This window comes from Schistocerca americana, chromosome 2, assembly GCF_021461395.2.
Source record: "Schistocerca americana isolate TAMUIC-IGC-003095 chromosome 2, iqSchAmer2.1, whole genome shotgun sequence".
Lineage (NCBI taxonomy): Eukaryota > Metazoa > Arthropoda > Insecta > Orthoptera > Acrididae > Schistocerca > Schistocerca americana.
This window is the reverse complement of record NC_060120.1, coordinates 93267240-93289637: the sequence shown is the minus strand read 5'-3', so window position 1 is coordinate 93289637 and position 22398 is coordinate 93267240. Positions and strand designations below refer to the sequence as shown.

Sequence of the window (22398 nt, the reverse complement as noted above, 5' to 3'; positions counted from 1 at the left end):
CATGTCCGAGGCAGGATTCGAACCTGCGACCGTAGCGGTCTCGCGGTTCCAGACCATCGAAGTAATTAGAGACGGAACACAAGCTCCTCTTTCAAAGGAGCCATCCCGGTATTTGTTTGGAGCATGTCTTATTACCTATATCGCTAATTAACATTACAAGTCACATTCCGCCTTCTGTCGGCTAACAGCAACATTTCGTCTTCCAAGCCTGCTCTCAAGAGTTGCAATCACTGCCAGCACGAGGTGTCCTTAAAACTTCTTTTTTTCTCACGTCGCCGGTCCGGCGCAAATAGAAGACTTGCATATCAAAATCTGATATTGTGGGCAAAGAGAATGAGAAGAGGAAAACTAAAGTAATTTTATGAGTGTACACTACTTGTCACTCGTAACATACAGAATATTCAGACCCCAATCTGGGAGTGGACAATCAAGTTCGAAGCTGATGAACAGCTGCAACTCTTCGATCTGTGGCAGCAGGAAATCTTAGAGAGTGTCCAGGCAAAGTTTTCGCGATATGGCTTTCTTTGCAGAGAAAAATTGGCCTATCAACCTCTCGTGCATTAGGTCACACCAAACATAAAGCCTTGGGCTATAAAGGATGTGTTTAAACGTATCGTATGGATTTTTTTGATGTCCCAAATCCTAAGGTTGTTTTGATTCACATGTCCAGAAGTGTGGGAACGATCCTTCATCTGAAACGCAGGCACATTGTCATGTAGACTTTGTCAGCATCTATGGCGGCAAGCATGGAAAACATAAATGCATACTGCAGAGGACGCTCGTTCGGCTGCAATGTTTGCACCATTTGCACTTTTGTACGAAAAAAAGCTTAACCGCTCATGTAATGCTTTATGGACAGTTTCTCTTGCTCCCTGCAATTCACGTGTTGCACGGCGTAGTGAACTCTGGGAGTTGCGCTGAACTGCAGCTTGCAGTCTGGCAACATGTGCTTCAAACAGAGGGGGCGTCCAAAAGGCCTTTGGCAACTGCTAGTCTCTTTACAGTTTTTGAATCACCTCAATATGTATGTATTTCCTGGTGATGTCCTCGAGTATTAGTGTCAATACTTCAGTAATACCGTTGTCACAGATAGGATTCTACATGCCAGATGACACGTTACATCTTCTCCTGGTCTGTGGCCATTTTGGTACTCGCCAAATGAAATTTCTTACAGACGAGATAGGAAAGAGAGGAAGGAAACGTTTAGGGCAGTTAAATATTTTATGAAAACTATTGTTTGCAGTTCTGCCGAAGTTACGGTGAGGAAAATCCTTCACTTGCAGTGACTAGTTAGTACAATATGTCCGTAATGAAACCATTGCCTGCATCGTAAGTATTGATATATAATGCAACCAGAAAATCAGTAAAACTGAGTTGTTCTGGTGTTGTCTGGCAAGAAGCACTGATAATACACTGTAGATGACTTTGTACATGTTACTCATGATTGCCGATTGTGTGTAGCAGCAGAGGTACTGGTTGTACTGAGAGTCTATACTTACGATGATGATAATAGTTTGATAATCGAAATCATGTCCGAATGTAGTCACCGTACGTAAAGGGTGCTTATCACCACAATTTCGACAGAGTTACAAATAATCCACACATACAAAACTGGATGTACGTATGTATGTTCCATATCTCCTCGCAATCCACGGAACCGATTTCAACCAAACTTGGCACACACATCCCCTACTGTCAGACAACAATTGCTATAAGGAAGAGAACCACCTACCTATGATAGTTAAGAAGATATGTCGCCATAAACAACGAAATGCGCGGAAAACTACAGCATATTGCATGATGTTTAAATTTATTACTTTTGTGCTGCTAATTCTACTGTCAATAAGTATCGTAGACAGTATCCACGGATGCCCTTAAATGCTCCTAGGAAATTATATCACGATACCACACATAGTTCAGGAAATATGACGTCATAAACACTGACATGCGTGAAAAACTACGGCATTGTGCATGCCGTTTAAAATCATTACTTATTGACTACTATATTCGAAACACATTTTTCAGATAGTATCCACGTATGCTGCTGAATGAACGTACTTAATTAAGTCACTGTAAGTCATATGTCAGGAGATGTGACATTATAAATGCTGAAATGCGTGAAAACCTGCCGCATCCCGCATGATGTTTAAATGCATGACGTTTAAATTTGTTTATTTTTTGCTACTAACTCTATTCACAACATGCTTCGCAGAGTGAATCTACATATGTCGCACATTGTACCTAACCAAATGTATCATTGTGAGACGAGTACGTTAAGAGATATAACGTTATTAACACTTTGAGAAGTAAAAATATTCCGCATCATACAAGAGGTTTTAGTTCATTTGTCCTTTACTACTAAGACACCATTACAGTCGAGTCAAATTAGAGAACTCCCTAATACCTGTAAGCGCGTTCGATAGCTTCCAACTGGGAAGTGCAAATGGCTGTAGCCGAAAACAATTGCCGTCTATAGAGCTGTGACGAGGCTTTGCCATTAAAACGTTTACAAAAAAATTGGATACTGTACTCGCACATTTGTGCGTTACGCGTTATTCTTTGTGAGACTGTTTCATAATTTAAAAAGTAATTTTACGAATATGTGGAAATACAATTTCTCTGTGTTACACTACAAACACAATTCACTTTCTTTGTTTCTACTAGAAAGCTGGCAAAACCAATACTCTGCCAATGTTGGGTTTTCAGCTAGTAGTTTTTAATAATTTTATGTTGCCTGCGCGTTTTTCCTGCATCATACTGGAGGTCCATAAACGATTCTTTATGTCTGCTAAATTCTAAGTTATGTATTTTTAAAAAGTGAATCAATATTCTGGGCCAAATTTTCAGCGCAGCATAAAGGTACAACTTCCAGTGCCACAACTATGTAACATGTATCTATTTGTAATTCAACTACGAGTAAAATTTAACTCTTGATTATCACTTCTTTTGTATATGTACTTAAGGGCGATATGGGATACACAATGTGTGATTATATCATAATAACTTTCAGACAGAATCATTTTAAAAAGCAGCTGAAGGTAGCTCAGAGAGGGCTGGTAAATGTTTGGGCAAAGCAAGATAAACAAGCGTTGTTTTTTCATGATACAGAATTTCTCTCCGGTTTTTCTTACAACCACGGAAAGCAGGAACAGCTACGATGTATAAATAATGATTATGAAACACCATTTCAAAAAGCTCTCCGAGGCAATCAGTCAACTCGGCGGAGGCATAAATATTCAAGTCTGCAACTCTATAGGTCGTAATCCATAAAATATGGCGCACTCAGGTAACTGACTCCTATCTTGTCCTTGAAACACAACAGTAGCCGTGTCGTGGAACACACAGCGTTGTCAATTGAGGATACTGAGGGAAATGAAGCAACCGATGTGCAGAGAGATTAACACACTATTCTTGTAATTGGAAGTGAAACGGCGGAAATTGAAATCAGTTGTGGCTTCTGATGAAGCAAATTGTCCTCCGCTAAAAGAGACTGGTGGAAGTCGACAAATGTTAACCGTGGATGGGCGGGCGATCAGTTGACCACCGTCCTCTCTTGATTTGGAGGTAGCTTAATTAGATACGTTAAAAAGCAAGAAGAATTGGAAAATACCTCTTTTTAGTATAGTTTCATTTCGCGCCAAAACACCTCACAGCAAAATTTCAGTTTCTTCATCCCATTGTAAAATTAAGCACCGTAAACTCTGCAAAATGTTGAGTTATAGGGTCGATATTCCCTGATTTCATGAAAATCCTGCCCTATCAACAACGATTCACGTCAAGCAGTCTCACAGAATCTGGAGAATAGAGTGGAACTAACGGTGAACTAAACATACATTGTCGGCAGCAGTGATATAGCACTATCTTATGGTCTAATATACGTAGTTCTCCGGCTACTGATTCATTCTATCCAGTAATAAAACAAAACAGAGAGCAGTGATATTTCTTTGTCTCTATGAAGTAATAGGTTTACATCAACACAATCTCTAAAAGTATCTTATTTCCACCATATAAAATTGTCCGCGGTTTCTTTGATGAACTTCCAGAGGGTCTTGATTATTGTTTGTGCTCAGGATCATGACAGTGGATCTGTTTCATTCATAATGATAAACCAACATAAGATTTCATAGGGACTGTAAGCTTTCTACGTTTAATGTAAAAGTTGTGTTGAGATACCTGCGCCAGCGGAGGTTCGAGTCCTCCCTCGGGCATGGATGTGTGCTTAAGTAGGTTAAGTAGTGTGTAAGCTTAGGGACTGATGACCTTGGCAGTTAAGTCCCATAAGATTTCACACGCATTTGAAAATTTTTTTGATACCTGCGCTATCAATCATAACAGACAAACACCTCGGACAAAGGAAGATTTTTTTGTAGTTTGCCATATTTATTTCAATAAATGAACTTGATGCTACGAATTAACGTAGCAATGGGGCCTCCTGAGTAAAGAATAGTTTAGTATCGGTACTTGCTTCACAACGTAAGCAAACTAATATTATTTCCAATGGGCCCGCAGCTCGATATAAATAGTGTAATGACATTATGAATTAAGCTCAAAAAGGTGCTTCTTTTTTAGAGACGTATATTTAATCATGACAGGCCTGTTTCAACATTATTGCCATCATCAGGCGATCTGAAAATAGTGGTTTTATTATATAGTATTTTATAGGGCAGGCCGTAGCCTACTTGTCATATATGAGATTGACAATCATGCATTTATGGAATTGTTAAATTACCTATAACATCGCTGGTTAGTCACCTAAGCGTTTTTCTTACGTCTTTTAAAGTTATTTTATGACGTAGCTTTCATAGACTATATTTGTTGAAACATATAGCCTGAATTTTGTCTGTTGTGTGTGACAATTTTTTGTCTGACGTTCAACCATTGATGTCATAAGTTTACATCATAGCAGTTACTTATCGATTTCCCTTAGTTACGGTTTTGTTTATTTTTATCTGTGAATGTGTGATTCGTTTGGCTTAGGGAAATCAGTAAGTAACTGCTCTGATGTAAACTTATAACATCGGTGGATAAACGTAAAAGTTGTCACACACAACAAATAAAATTCAGGCTGTAACTTCCAACAAATATAGCCTATGGAAACTACGTCATAAAATAACTTCAAAAGACGTAAGAAAAACACTTAGGGGACTAACCAGCGATGTTACAGGTAAGTTAAGAATACCATAAATGTATCGTAGTCCATCTCATATATGACAAGTAGGTTACTGTCTGCCCTAGAAAATAATACGCAGGGTGGTCCATTGATCGTGACCGGGCCAAATATCTCACGAAATAAGCGTCAAATGAAAAAACTACGAAGAACAAAATTTGCCTAGCTTGAAGGGGGAAACCAGATGGCGCTATGGTTGGCCCGCTAGATGGCGCTGCCATAGGTCAAACGGATATCAACAGTGTTTTTCTTTAAATAGGAGCCCCGAATTTTTCATTACGTATTCGTGTAGTACGTAAAGAAATATAAATATTTTAGTTGGACCACTTTTTTCGCTTTGTGACAGATGGCATTGTAATAGTCACAAACATATGGCTCACAATTTTAGACGAACAATTGGTAACAGGTAGGTTTTTTTAAATTAAAATACAGAACGTAGGTACGTTTGAACATTTTATTTCGGTTGTTCCAGTGTGATACATGTACCTTTGTGAACTTATCATTTCTCAGAACGCATGCTGTTACAGCACGATTACCTGTAATGCAACAAATGCTCAAAATGATGTCCGTCAACCTCAATGCATTTGGCAATACGTGTAACGACATTCCTCTCAACATCGAGTAGTTCGCCTTCCGTAATGTTCGCGCATGCATTGACAATGCGTTGACGCATGTTGTTTCGCGTTGTCGGTGGATCACGATAGCAAATATCCTTCAACATTCCCCACAGAAAGAAATCGGAGGACGTCAGATGCGGTGAACGTGTGGGCCATGGTATGGTGCTTCGACGACCAATCCACCTGTCATGAAATACGCTATTCAATACCGCTTCAATCGCACGCGAGCTATGTGCTGGACATCCATCATGTTGGAAGTACGTCGCCATTCTGTCATGCAGTGAAACATCTTGTAGTAACATCGGTAGAACATTACGTAGGAAATCAGCATACATTGCACCATTTAGATTGCCTTCGATAAAATGAGGGCCAATTATCCTTCCTCCCATAATGCCTCACCATACATTAACCCGCCAAGGTCGCTGATGTTCCACTTGTCGCAGCCATCATGGTTTTTCCGTTGCCCAGTAGTGGATATTATGTCGGTTTACGTTACCGCTGTTGGTAATTGACGCTTCTTCGCTAAATACAGAACGCGTGCAAAAAATCTGTGATCGCCCCGTAATTTCTCTTGTGCCCAGTGGCAGAACTGTACACGACGTTCAAAGTCGTCGCCATGCAATTCCTGGTGCATAGAAATATGGTATGGGTGAAATCGATGTTGATGTAGCATTCTCAACACCGACGTATTTGAGATTCCCGATTCTCGCGCAGTTTGTCTGCTGCTGATGTGCGGATTAGCCCCGACAGCAGATAAAACAACTACTTGGGCATCATCATTTGTTGCAGGTCGTGGTTGACGTTTCACATGTGGCTGAACACTTCCTGTTTCCTTAAATAACGTAACTGTCCGGCGAACAGTCCGGACACTTGGATGATGTCGTCCAGGATACCGAGCAGCATACATAGCACACGCCTGTTGAGGATTTTAATCACAATAGCCATACATCAACACGATATCGATCTTTTCCGCAATTGGTAAATGGTCCATTTTAACACGGGTAATGTACCACGAAGCAAATACCGTCCGCACTGGCGGAATGTTACGTGATACCACGTTTGTGACTATTAGAGCGCCATATGTCACAAAGCGAGAAAAGTGGTCCAACTAAAATATTCACATTTCCTTACGTACTACACGAATATGTAATAAAAATGGGGGTTCCTATTTTAAAAAACGCAGTTGATATCCGTTTGACCTATGGCAGCGCCATCTAGCGGGCCAACCATAGCGTCATCTGATTTCCCCCTTCAAACTAGACAATTTTCGTTCTTTGTAGTTTTTCGTTTGACGCTTATTTCGTGAGATATTTCGCCCGGTCACGATCAATGGACCACGCTGTATAAAAAAAAACATTACTTTCAGATCGTCTGATGATGGCAATAATTCTGAAACAGGCCTGTCGTGATTAAATAAACATCTTTAAAAAAAACCAGCTTTTTGGACTTTATTCACGATGTAAGCAAACTGATGTGTACATAGTTCCGCGTAGTCAGCGCGTACACAACTTTCCCACTAGAGCTAAGCACAACTGCGCAGGCGCAGCGCTCGTCCGTCTCTGCACTACGAGATGGCGCTGTCTTAGAGACGGACCAAAATCTGCTTCCGCCGATCCGCGTATTAATATGTAACGCAGCCCAAGAGATTGCTGAACATTTTCTCATCGCGGATCACACTCGCGCAGTGATACCTGAACGCTCGAGGTATTATAACGAGTGTACAGACCTCCGATTAGTCAGTCTGCATTTATCTGCACCTGTCTGTACCTGTCTGCATTGGTCTGCATTTGTCTGTACCAGTCTATAGTCAAGTTTCAGTCTGCGCCTAATAAGATTATCATATTCCTGTACATAGCCATGAAGAGAAATGTATAGACACTTTTGTCAAGTATCAGAGATATGTGAGAATAAGATTAACGTACCAAGACCATAACCATAGGAACTTCAGATTGTCAATTGTCAATAGCATCCAGAAGCAAGTTAAGTTATTTTTATGCTTGTTATTATTTTAATAAATGTGCGTGAAAATTAATCAAGTTCTGTTTAAAGTTGGTCACCGTCAATCTGCTACTCTAAGCGTGCAAGTGGCATTTCTATCGTCTGACCTAATGGCAGAAGATAAACACGCCACGATAAGACCACGAGACATATTGCTGACACTCGCCTACTTCGCTAGAGCGACAAGTCAAATAATCTGATGGTGTGTGTACCGAAGGTCTTACAGTACGCACACCACACAAACTAATTTATTTTTTTATACTCTAGCGTGTCCATCTACAGAAGTAGCGGAAAGGAAAGCAGTAACCTGGATCTCCGATGTCTGCAGGAAGTCAGCCGACGGGTAACACACACAGTCACTTGCCGAAAGTTAGGAATTCAAATGTACTTGACTATTATGTAACACAGTATTCGGAGATGATGCAGTTGATACTATGCATAGTGACAGGTAGACTCGGTACACAGTCTGACACGGCGAGCCGAACATCAAGGCGGCTTGAAGAGCTGCCTACAAGGGTATCAGTAATGGCGTCCATCCCAGCCACCCGGTTATTCGGAAACAAGAGAACAGACTGGGAAGCGACGCTTGCCAAGGCTCTTTCAGCTCCCTGTTTATAGCTGACCCGCTTTTGCCAGGTCTGTTATTCTGGATAGCGTCACACTGCACATGTTGCTGCACGTTTGTTCTAGCATTTAAGATGGTGACTTCTTGTGGGCGTGTTTCAAGTAGCTGAATAACCTGGTAGACCGCCAAGAGTATTTTCGTTCTCTACGCAACGAGTAAAAGATTTGCGAAATTTGGTGGGATAAAGTACCCCCCATTCTTCAGACATTATAAACCAAGATATCTATATAATTAAAAATAAGTTTGGGGATGTATGAAACATCACCATTTGAGAACGGCTCTACCGAATTTTCATTCTTTTCTTTTTTTTTGTTCGAAATTGTCAGGACAAGGTTTTTATGGAAGAAATTTTTGGAAAATCGACCGGGAAAATCAATTTTCGCGGCATTTTTGTATGAGAGAGATGTGACTGTCCATTTAACAGTTCTGCTGTCATATGTTTTCACAACAAAACAAAATTGTGACGTTCATTTCCACAGTTCTGCTGTCGCAGGTTTTCGTAACAACAACAAATTCCGCACTGAGTACTGATATTTTGCGAAAACGAATACAAATGAAAGCGGCATTTCAGTGTGTTATCGGTGGTGATCATATCTTTGGTGTACTGCAAAGACTGAATTTATGTCAGTTCGTGATAATTTGGTATGTTGTAAACTTAATTGATTTCAGTTCGTGGTTTACTTCTTTTGAAAAAATGCCATTAGTTAGGCGTCGAAATATCGGTCGGCGTATGCGCAATGCTGGCCATCTCCGTCATCGTCAAGTCAATGAAACTGATGGAGAGCGCTGACAACGTTTGGAGGCGTATTGAATAAGGATTTCTCAAGCGCTCTCAATTATTACACTAAAACAATGAATTCCGTTTTATTTTATTCCACTAAATTCATGATCTTACTGAAATTGTTTTGTACCAGTTCACATAAACGACAGAGTGACAGACATGTTATACAATAGTCACTTTCTGTTAAACTGGCTACGGGAAAGAACATGCTACGCTGTGCTGTGAAAGTGCGTCGTTTTGCTTTCCTTTTCGCAGTCGTTCTTAACAGGAATCGGAAAAGTTGTGTTTACGGCTAACTTAATAATCCTGTCTGTCCGTAGATAAAAACTATACGAAATACTGCCATTAAAGCTACTACCTCACAGATCCAGCAACTGGAAAGGTCTCTCTTACAGCCCACAACCGATGCCAACCGATTTATCCAACCATTTTCACTTTTATTCGGAATCAGGGTACGGTATGTAATAACAATAAATAAGGTCAGAAAAATGGGAGATGAAATGGATACAAACAAGGGGAAGGAGCAGCATGTGGACAGAGAGCTGTGGGAGGAGGAGGAGGTGGATAGAGAGATTGTGGGATAAGAGATGTAGAGGGAGCAAGTGGAAGATGCTGGGCACACATTAGGAGCCGGACACAGTGAGAGGCGGAGTAGTAGAGGGACAGAGTGGGGAGGAGAAGTAGATTAGGGCGCACATCCAATTCCCATACATATTTAGTAATTCCGAAGCATTACCGGGTTTAAACCAATGCAGAAATGCATCTTATGTACGAAATAAACACGACTAACAATGGTTTCCATTGTTGGCTCAGTAATAGTACAACGGCTGTACCCATTTAGGAGCACACCGTTTGCCTTTGCGTAGGTAGTAGCAAAAGTCAGGTCAACTATGTCGAGAGGCAACTACAGGAAACCAAATAATGTGCAGGAGAAACCGCTACGAGTAAAAAAACACGTATTTTGACAAGAAAAACTGTATTTTAGTAAATGCTGTTAGTGTCTGCAAGATGGAGAAATGGAAGGATCGCTATTAGAATGTGTACTACAAATTATTTGGAACTTTATCTGTAGGCAATATCTACTCATACATAGAATGCCACACTAGGAAATAGAGGCTTCCAAAAACAAATCATTATGAAAGACTGTAGTTTTGGCAGATGTTACTTAACGGCGTATTTAACGTTGACCGAAGACAGTCTCATGGTGGTCTCTTTTTCACAGATATTGATCCATCAAGATCCTGATAAGGTAATGAACATGTCACAAAAAGAGAATGGCTATCTACAAACATATTGGTTATCGTTAAGACCGAAAAAGATGTTTACTATGTTGACAATAGCGTTTCACCAGTAGCATTGCCATTTCCTAAGATTATCTTGTTGGCAGGTTATATGAACACTGCGTACATTGTAAATAAAATATAGTTTAAGAAATAGCTGTTACGTAAATTTTAATGGTAATCAAAGAAAGGTTTCTACGCAATTTGTAGCCATTAAAGTTTGAAAAAGATCAGTATACGCAGTTCAGAAGGTTCAGGTGGTACCAATTCACTATCAGATAAATCCTGACAGTGCCTAAATTCAAGGGATTACGACTTGACAATAAATTCAGTTCCGAGGAGATTTCAACAAAAGCTCTGAAATGCTCATCTGCTACGTCAATGTTCTAAAATGTACAAGAAGTAAAAATAAAAGTAAAAACCATGTTCTCCAAGTTCAAAATGGTGTAGTACGGAATGGGAGGGGGCGCTGAAAAGTAGTGCCTCTAATTTTTTTCCTGTGATAACTCGTTAAGTCTTTTTAAAGAAAACAAACATTGCTAACACTCTACATCTTTATTTCTGATGTCTACATATTTATTTCTTAGCATAGTTCCCTTTTTTTTTGTCCAAGAGACTATACTGACATTATTCGGCGACATCTCGTGCCGCGTTTGTACACTCCTGGAAATTGAAATAAGAACACCGTGAATTCATTGTCCCAGGAAGGGGAAACTTTATTGACACATTCCTGGGGTCAGATACATCACATGATCACACTGACAGAACCACAGGCACATAGACACAGGCAACAGAGCATGCACAATGTCGGCACTAGTACAGCGTATATCCACCTTTCGCAGCAATGCAGGCTGCTATTCTCCCATGGAGACGATCGTAGAGATGCTGGATGTAGTCCTGTGGAACGGCTTGCCATGCCATTTCCACCTGGCGCCTCAGTTGGACCAGCGTTCGTGCCGGACGTGCAAACCGCGTGAGACGACGCTTCATCCAGTCCCAAACATGCTCAATGGGGGACAGATCCGGAGATCTTGCTGGCCAGGGTAGTTGACTTACACCTTCTAGAGCACGTTGGGTGGCACGGGATACATGCGGACGTGCATTGTCCTGTTGGAACAGCAAGTTCCCTTGCCGGTCTAGGAATGGTAGAACGATGGGTTCGATGACGGTTTGGATGTACCGTGCACTATTCAGTGTCCCCTCGACGATCACCAGTGGTGTACGGCCAGTGTAGGAGATCGCTCCCCACACCATGATGCCGGGTGTTGGCCCTGTGTGCCTCGGTCGTATGCAGTCCTGATTGTGGCGCTCACCTGCACGGCGCCAAACACACATACGACCATCATTGGCACCAAGGCAGAAGCGACTCTCATCGCTGAAGACGACACGTCTCCATTCGTCCCTCCATTCACGCCTGTCGCGACACCACTAGAGGCGGGCTGCACGATGTTGGGGCGTGAGCGGAAGACGGCCTAACCGTGTGCGGGACCGTAGCCCAGCTTCATGGAGACGGTTGCGAATGGTCCTCGCCGATACCCCAGGAGCAACAGTGTCCCTAATTTGCTGGGAAGTGGCGGTGCGGTCCCCTACGGCACTGCGTAGGATCCTACGGTCTTGGCGTGCATCCGTGCGTCGCTGCGGTCCGGTCCCAGGTCGACGGGCACGTGCACCTTCCGCCGACCACTGGCGACAACATCGATGCACTGTGGAGACCTCACGCCCCACGTGTTGAGCAATTCGGCGGTACGTCCACCCGGCCTCCCGCATGCCCACTATACGCCCTCGCTCAAAGTCCGTCAACTGCACATACGGTTCACGTCCACGCTGTCGCGGCATGCTACCAGTGTTAAAGACTGCGATGGAGCTCCGTATGCCACGGCAAACTGGCTGACACTGACGGCGGCGGTGCACAAATGCTGCGCAGCTAGCGCCATTCGACGGCCAACACCGCGGTTCCTGGTGTGTCCGCTGTGCCGTGCGTGTGATCATTGCTTGTACAGCCCTCTCGCAGTGTCCGGAGCAAGTATGGTGGGTCTGACACACCGGTGTCAATGTGTTCTTTTTTCCATTTCCAGGAGTGTATATATCTTATTATTAACTTATAACCTGCACCAGACACGTGTCTTATACAGGCTTTGCCGACCGAATTGTCGTATTCAGCTTCTTTACGTGTCTCTGTATTTGAATACGCATGCCTATATCAATTTCCTTGGCTATTTGATATACGAGGGCTGTCCAGAAAGTAAGTTACGATCGGTCGCGAAATGGAAACGACTATGAAAATCCGATAAAGCTTGGCAAAGATGTGTTGGGCAGTGACTCTAGTATGACTCTAGGTAGAATTATGTCGCTCTTTTCATTCCTGAGATGTTAGTGAGCGCGTAAAGATGTTGGAGAAAATAGTGCCTTCGGCCAAGTACGAGGGCCTGGTGAGAATTTTCCCATGAAGCTATGCAACCAACATTACATAACTGTCGTGCGGTTTCTTCTTGAAGACAATTCTCAGCCTCATTCTGCAGGGGCAATGAAGATGTTCCTGCATCGTTTCAATTGGAAAAGTTTGGTTACCCACAATACAGCCCGTAATTGTCTCCCACTGAGTTTCCTCTCTGCTCAAACGAACCGCTGGCTATGAAGACGACATTTTGGCACAGACAACGAGCTTTAGGCCAGCGTAGAGAATTGGCGGAAAGCACTGGCGGCTGCTTTCTATGATGAGGGTATTGGAAAGTTGGTACAACGCTACGACGAACGTGTGAGTCAGAACGGCGACTACGTAGAGAAGTAGCTGAAAGGTGTAGCTAACTGTTACAAATGAAACATTTCTGATTTTCACTGTGATTTTCATTTCGCGATCCATCGTAACTTACTTTCTGGACAGCCCTTCTACATGTCTCAACTCCTGTTGATACTGTTACTGGTCATTCACCGTTGATGTACTGAGAACCGGTCATCTCGTTCACTCTGTGATCACGGTAGCTCCATTACGATAGTCTGTTACGTCACCAATCGACCGATATTATTGCGCAGAATCCATTCAAACAAACCGACGCACGCACACCACTTCACAGCTAAGTGTACGCCACCAGTGGACGGTCGCATGACGGCCTGGTAGTGTTCGTACGTCATCTACAGCGATGCAAACCAAAACTTGCCCCTTCTAAGTTTGGCCAGTGAGCTTACTGCGACTGACACGAGTCATCGTGACCAGCTGTGCCGGACAGACATCCGCACAGGAGCGGGGTGGGCCTCGGAGGACCAGCCGCGGCCGAGCTCAGGTGCCGGGTGCCTGGACGCAGGCAGCTCCGCCTGGAGTCCGGGTCGCGACCCCAGCCCGCTCCGTCCGGGTGCCTCGCGCCTCACGGTCGCCCACCGCTGACCTCAGCCGCGGCGCGCCTCCCACACTCAAGGCGACTCGGCGGCTCGTTTTATGCTCCCACTCCGTCGCCAGTCCACGCTGCACTTGCACCGCGTGTGCTCGGCTTAAAACAGGGCGTACGCTTTTCTGTTTCCAAGCCGTACACTGGAGAAGCGATGACGGAAATACGACGGTGAGTCACATAAAAACCTTACATTTGTAATAACGAATCGAAATTTTGCGCCGTTAGCCTGTAAGTTGGTAAACATCCTTCAAACAGAGTGCAGAATGGCCTCTATGTGGCACCATAGTGCAGATGCACACATACCGTCGCAGTATCAGTATAAAGATGGCCGCCCTACTTGCGACTTGCACCAGGGAAGAACAGCATTCTGTTATTCGGTTTTTGTGTAGTGAAGGTGTGAAGCCTATTGAAACTAATCGACGACTGAAGGTTCAGTACTGTGATGCATGTTTGTCACAGCAGCAAGTCTACGAATGCAGTAGGAAGTTCGCAAATGGTGTGAATTCAGTGGAAGATGCTCCTCGTCCAGGTCAGGCACAACTTGTGACTCCACAGAACATTGCAGCAGTTGAAGCCATAGTGGGGGAAAACAACCAAGTGACACTGAATAACACTGCAGCATGTTTACAGATTAGTCGTTGGTCAGCACACCACACTGTGCATGATGTGCTCCAGTTTCCCAAAGTGTCTGCAAGATGGGTGCCACGGCAGCTGACTCCTGAGATGAGAGAACGACATTCCATAATTTTTAACATTTTTATGCAGCGACAGCAACTGATATTGTTTATGTAAGAATATACAGCCTACAGTTGCAGGTTAACTTTATCGTTTACCTAGGTTTCAATGTTAGTAATAACGTCTTCTTCAGAACCTGGAAAAAGTTAATATTATAATGTGCTAGTAAATTATATTAGATATGGCCATCCTACATGATGGAACGTGTAGTAATTATATAAAATATTATTTAAATGTTTGCCTAAAATGTTAAAAATTGTGAAATTCGTGCCAGCCGAGGCCCAGAAAGCAGCCAATAAGTATGTAGATCTTATGCATAAGATCTGCAAAACAGGTATGGCCATCACTTCTATTAAACAATGTAAATTTTGCAACGTAATCCCGGAATTTGCTAAAGGTTTTATAAACAGTAAAATGTGCAATAAGTCGCCTAGTCTTAAACGAAAATTGATACAGCAAATATTAATTGAAAGAACGGCGGAACTTTACTCGAAAAAAAAGATAACCTCAACGCTGAAGCATATGACCTCCAATTATTCTTGTCTAAAACCTTTAGAGGTAACGACACTTTTCAGATAGATGGGTTCTGGTTTCATGTCAACTTATGGTTAGATAATCGTAAAATGTAAATTGCTCAACGACATGACAAAAAGTTAAAGAAATTAGTTAGTCGAGTTAACTCCGGTGTATCCCAAAATGCGCACAAAAGGGAGGCTGCCCAATTTGTGTTTCATCAACACGTTGTAAATAAAATAGGTATCAATTTCACAGAGGACGAAAATAAATTGTTAAGTAAGGGCTTCAAATATAATATAGAACCTAGTTTGACCCCTCAAAATCTTCGGAAGTTGGTAGTGGATCTTAAGGTTGGCCTTGATAGCGGTAAAGCAGATAAAAGTATCCAAACGAGGCTTGCTTACGATGCTTGTAAAATAATACAAAAAGTGAGTCTAGATAGTAATACATTCACGAAAGATATGTGCAATGTTAAAAACATTAACGGAAAGCTAATAACTAAGGCCGACAAGGGGAACACGATTATCGTTTCTACAAAAAAAGAATATATTCAGAAAACGGAAATGTTCTTTAAAGCCGGCCGCGGTGGTCTAGCGGTTCTAGGCGCGCAGTCCGGAACCGCGCGACTGCTACGGTCGCAGGTTCGAATCCTGCCTCGGGCGTGGATGTGTGTGATGTCCTTAGGTTAGTTAGGTTTAAGTGGTTCTAAGTTCTCGGGGACTGATGACCACAGTAGTTAAGTCCCATAGTGCTCAGAGCCATTTGAACCATTTGTTCTTTAAAAGGCATTGATAAACATGAACCCTAAGCCCCCGACGTTAAGGAGTCAATTGAAGCTCCAAAAAATTTCTCATCCGATCCGCCCTATTGTGGATAGCACCAATAGTGCTTATCATAAATTAGCGAGACACTTACGTTATAAAATTAAAAAATATTTCATGTTTCAAAATAATTTTTCGATTAAAAATTCAGTGGACCTAGCCAACAGACTTAAAAACGTAACATGTTCCGAAAACACGAAATTGGTGTCATTTGACTTCATTAGCTTGTACACAAACGTACCAGTGGACCAGACCTTGAACATTGTAGAACAAAACTTAAGATACCACAAAAAATTATCCATCATACAAATTGATGGGCTAATGTTACTTCTTAGAACGACTCTTAAATACAATTATTTTTCATTCAATAAAAAATTATATTCACAGCCATGTGGCCTAGCTATGGGGAGTCCACTCGCATGTATCATGTCAGAAATTTTTATAAATTCTCTGGAACTGTTTTATTTTTCGAAATTACACGGAATTAGTGAACAACATCATCTTTTATGCGAGATACGTGGATGACATTCTTCTATTGGTTAATAACTCTCCAGAAGGAATAAAGCAGATTTTCGCAACGTTTAACAGTCTACATGAATAAATAAAATTCACACAAGAATTGGAATCAGCGGATAGATCACTAAATTAGCTTGATTTAACGTTGACTATTAAAGATGCTGAAATAGAGTTCAACATATTCCGGAAGGCAACTTACTCAGACAGCATCGTCCCGGCCGATTCAACCCACCCCCAAGCGCATAAAATGGCGTTTTTCTATTCTAGTATCCATTGGGCGATTTCTATCCCGTTGTCAGATGTCAACCTCGAAAAAGAATTACAAATTCTCGGGAGTATTGCACAGAATAATGGCTACGATCCAAAGATAGTGAGGCAGTTATATCATAAGAAAACGCGAAAAAGGACAACGTCTTTAGTAAGCACAAATACTCAAACCCAAAATCAGACCAAGAAATGGTTGTCGGTTCCTTATATAGGTAATGTCTCGTACAAGATAGGGCGCCTGTTGAAAAATTCAGGTTTTAAAATTTCCTTCTCGACGAATAATAGTCTGAAGCGAAATTTGGTTCATACCCTTGAGAAAGACTGTGGTAAGTCAGCGAAATCAGGCGTATATAAGATTATGTGTGATGATTGCCCATGTTATTACATAGGTCAAAGCGGCAGAGCTATATCAGTAAGGTTTAAAGAACATCTTCCAATAAAGGGATTAGTAACACGGGGGACAGCCTTTGCGGAACATCTGGTGCACATGGCTCATACACCTAAACCTTTACGTGACATAGAGCTACTACACCACGATGTTAAGGGCTATAGACTCGACACGCTGAAGGAATTACAAATTTATGCACACCTCATTACAGATAGAGGCAATTTACTGAACGATCAACTGTATCTAAAAAATATTGCATACTTCGAAGACTTCCAGCCATTATTAGGTGTACAATAATTCATAATGCATGTGACCATTACAGTTTCTGTAATAATAGAACCTTTCCTACAGACGTTCATACGAGATTTGTTGGTCAGTTTATAAGGCTCTGTAATAGAATGTAAAACGTAGTCATGCTTGATACTGTAATCAACTTACAATAGTAAAGTATAAGTTAATTCATAGTAAAAATGTTATCTGACGCGTGGGTAATAAGAGTTTGATTCTATACGTCTCGCGCATGCGCGCCGGCCTCTGTGAGGCAGACCTCGAAGCCATCGCGGTCCGCAGTCGCTAGTCACACGACGAGGCCCACACAACGGTCTTAAAGTGAATTTGCTGCAGCTTGTTTAATAGAAGTGACAGAACCTTATGGTTATGCATAAAGTTTTATAAAGTTGACTTAGGACATGGCTTGTTTTAGGCAAACAGTTAAATAATATTTTGTGTAAGTACTACACGTTGCATCCTGTAGGATGACCATATCTAATATAATTTACTAGCACATTATAATATTAACTTTTTGCAGGTTCTGAAGAAGACGTTATTACTAACGTTGAAACGTAGGTAAACCATAAAGTTAACCTGCAACAGTAGGCTGTATATTCTTATATAGAGAACGACATGTTGATGCTTGTGAAGAACTTCTTCGCGCTTTGAACGAAAAGGTGATGGCTTCCTCGCAAGAATCGTTACTGGGGACGAATCCTGGCCTCACTTCCACCAACCGGAAACGAAGAGAGCGAGCAAGGATTGGCGCCATTCCTCATCACCAAAACCAAAGAAATTTCGAACAGAACCATCAGCAGCGAAGGTTATGCTGACTCTCTTTTGGGACGAAAAAGGCGTCATTTTGGAGCATTGCATGCCTAGAGGGACCACTGTTACCAGTTCATCATACACAGAGCTCCTAAAAAATCATCTGCGGCCTGCAATCAAATCAAAGTGACGTGGATTGCTGTCATTAGGCGTCCTTTTGCAACATGACAATGCAAGGCCCCACACTACCCGTACAACAGTTGCAACAATCACAGACCTACATTTTGAGTGTCTTCCCCATCCACCAAACTTACCAGACCTTGCCCCAAGTAATTTCCATGTGTTTTGACCACTCAAAGATGCAGTGGGAGGAAAGAAGTTCCGTTCTGATGAAGAGGTACGCCACGCCGTGCGTGAGTGGTTGGGCGGACTACCAAAAGAATTTTTTTCTAAAGGAATTTAAATTTGTAAGCGCTGGAGGACTTGCATTGAGCGTCGGGGAGATTATATTGAAAAGAGATACAGCTTTATACCACTTCTGCACAATAAATAACAATTAATAAAATATTTAAGCTCACCCTCGTACATCCAGTAGTGAATCAAGTACAAGGCGTCAGAGGTAGACGTATACGCAAAAACAAATGGTTATAGCGAAAGAACACGTCATTTTACATTGAAGCTCCAAAGAATCTCGTATAGGCTTGTGTAGTCAAATACAGAGAAATGTAAACAGGCAGGATACGGCGCTGCGATCGGCAACACCTATATAAGACAGATGTACGGCGTACTTGGTAGATCGGTTACTGCTGCTACAGTGGCAGGTTATCAAGATTTAAGTGCGTTTCAACGTGGTTTTACAGTCGGCTCACGAGCGATGAGAAACAGCGTCTCCGAGGTAGCGGTGAAGTGGGGATTTTCCTGCACGACTATTGCACGAGTGTACAGTTAATATCAGGAATCCGGGAAAACATTAAGTCTCCGTCATCGCTGCGGCCGGAAATAGATCCTGTAATAACCGGACCAACGATGACTGAAGAGATTCGTTCGACGTGACAGAAGTGCGACCGTTCCACAGACTGCTGCAGATTTCAATGCTGGGCCATCGTGCGAACTATTCAACGAAACATCATCGATGTGGACTTTCGGAGCCGAATGGCCACACGTGTACTCTTGATGACGGCACTACACAAACCTTTATGTGTCGTCTGGGCCCGTCAGCAGCGGCATTGGTCTGTTGATGACTGCAAACATGTTGCCTGGTCGGACGAATCTCGTTTGAAATTGTATCGAGTGGATTGACCTGTAAGGGTATGGAGACATCTTCATGAATCCATGGACCCTGCATGTCAGCAGATTGACTGTTCAAGCTGGTGGACGCTCTGTAATGGTGTGGGGCATGTGCAGTTGGAGTGATATGGGACGCCTGGTACGTGTAGACAGGACTCTGCAGATGACACACATACTTAAGCATCCTGTCGGATCACCCGCATCCATTCATATCCAGTGTGCATTCCGACGGACTTGGGAAACTGCAACAGGACAATGCGACACCCCACACGTCCAGAATTGCTACAGAGTGGCTCCAGGAGCACTCTTCTGAGTTTAAACACTTCCACTGGCCACAAAACTAGTGAGACATGAACATCATTGAGCATATCTGGGATGTCTTGCAATGTGCTGTTCAGAAGAGATCTCCACCGCTTCGTAGTCTCATGGATTTATGGACAGCTCTGCAGGATTCATTGTGTCAGTTCCCTCCAGCACTACTTCAGGCTTTTTCCGAGGCCGTGCCACGTCGTGTAGCGACACTTTTGCGTGCACGCGGGGGCCCTACGCGATATTCGGCAGATGCACCCGTGTCTTTCGCTCTTCAGTGTATGTTGTTGGGTTAATAGGCAAGTCGTGATCCGATGTGACGTGTGACGCATGCGCGCGCATCCGCAAAAAATGTTTACTGTGCAGCAGACAGACGTAGTACTCCTAACAGTCAACATGTGAACGACACAATAAAAGATGCAGTGTGTGCTGTGGTTAGCGGAGATAACATCTGTAACTGGTGTTCAGCAGCCAGCGGCGTGCAAGATGAGAATCGAACGTAGGTCCTCCTACACGCAAGTCCATTTATTTGCGGGACAGTACTCTTCGAGAAGCGGTAAATTTGATTTAAAATGATGGAAAACATCCTAACGCACATGTAAATTCCAGAGACCGTCGAACGTGTACGTCAAGCGTTCGCTAGAAGTCCACGTGAATGCATTACATGAGGTAGTAGGGATCAAAAACAGGGTTCAAATGGCTCTGAGCACTAAGGGACGAAACTGCTGTGGTCATCAGTCCCCTATAACTTAGAACTACTTAAACCTAACTAACCTAAGGACATCACACAAATCCATGCCCGAGGCAGGATTCGAACCTGCGACCGTAGCGGTCGCCCGGTTCCAGACCGTAGCGCCTAGAACCGCTCGGCCACTTCGGCCGGCTAGTAGGGACCTATCTGTCTCCTGTTCGATGGTGCATGACATCGTGCACAAACGTCTGCGGCTGTTTGTTTAAACACACCAACTTCGCATCACATTAAGCCTGGGGATCACTGCAAATGATGTCATTTTGCTGATCTGCCTGACGTTCTTTCTGATCTACATAACCGATTTAGGAGACAACCAGAGCAGCCCTTAGATTGTTTGCTGCCGATGCTGTCACTGACAGCCTTTTACAGTCGTCAGACCACCATAACGAATTTCAGAACGATTTAGACGAGATATCTACATAGAGTTAAAAGTGTCAAATGACACTAAATGACGAAAAGTCCGAAGCCATCCGCATGAATACGAAAAGAAATCGCTAAATGTCGCTTACACGATAAATCACATAAATCTAAAGGCTGTAAAGTCAACTAAATTCTTAGAGATTACCATTACCGATAGCTGAATCTGGAACGATCACACTGATAATGATATGTCGAAAGCAAACCAAAGACTGCGATTAGTTGCAGCACGCTTAGGAAACGGGTCTACTAAAGATACTGTTTAGGCTTGTACAACCTCTTCTGGTGTACTGCGCGGTTTGAGACCCGCATCAGGTAGGATTTACGGAGGACATCGAAAAATTTCAAAGAAGGGCAGCGCGTTTGGTATTGTAGCGAAATGAGGGAGAGAGTGTCTCGGAAATGTTACGTAAATTTGGGTGGCAGTCATTAAAACGAAGGCGTTTTTCGCTGCGACAGGATCTTCTCATGTAATTTCAAGCACCAACTTTCTCCTCAGAGTCGGAAAATATTCTGATGGCACCCACCAGCAAAGGGATAAATAATCATCATAATAAAATAATAAAAGTATAAAAGAAATCAGGGCTCACAGAGTTCCAGTGTGGAACGGTAAAGAAATAGCTGCTGGCCGGTGTGGCCAAGCGGTTCTAGGCGCTTCAGTCTGGAACCGCGCGACCGCTGCGGTCGCAGGTTCGAATCCTGCCTTGGGTATGGATGTGTGTGATGTCCTTAGGTTAGTTAGGTTTAAGTAGTTCTGAGTTCTAGGGGACTGATGGCCTCAGATGTTAAGTCCCATTGAACCAGCCAAGGAAATAGCTTAAAGATGGTTCGATGAATGCTTTGGCATACACTTAATTGTGAACTGCAGAGTTATCATGTACACTTAGATGTAGATGTAGGTGAAATGTTTCATCGCATAGACGAAATCAAAGGATTGCTGTTCAGTGTTGAATCTACCTTCCACATCGATGGAAAAGTTAACGGACGTAAATGTCGAATATGAGGATACGGGACTCCTGCGGAGTTGATTGAGTACGAATGGGACAAAAATCAAAAGTTAATGTGTGGTTCGAATTACATCAACATTGTGTGACTAGTCCACATTTTATGAAGTCTGCGGGGACAGGGAACTGCTATTTCGACATAATGGTGAAATGCGAAGTTCCACGAATGCGTCCCGACGTTTTTTTCTAGCAGTATGGTGCCGCACCCCACGGGGTGGTTACTACACTCATAATTGAGACGTTTCCTGACAGTTGGACTGGGAGGGGTGGAGGGAAGGGGGGAGGATCCCCTCAGTTTGCAGATCTGACTCCACTGGATTTCACTTCATGGGGGTTTATCAAGGACATTATTTACAGAAGAAATGTTCCAGATCTGGCCGATTTGATAAAACAGATACACACCGCAGCAGAGGCCGTAACCCCTGGCAAGCTTATGAACATTTGGAGTACCGTTTCCATATCTGTCAAGCTACGAACGGCGCCCAAATTGAACAATAC

The 22398-nt window shown here is 42.9% G+C and overlaps 1 long non-coding RNA gene across 1 annotated transcript in view; it reads left to right on the top strand.

The window, feature by feature from the left end:
• The window catches only part of LOC124596468, a 293278-nt gene that overhangs the window by 197420 nt on the left and 73460 nt on the right, over positions 1–22398 (top strand). The gene's annotated exons all lie outside the window — the stretch shown is intronic.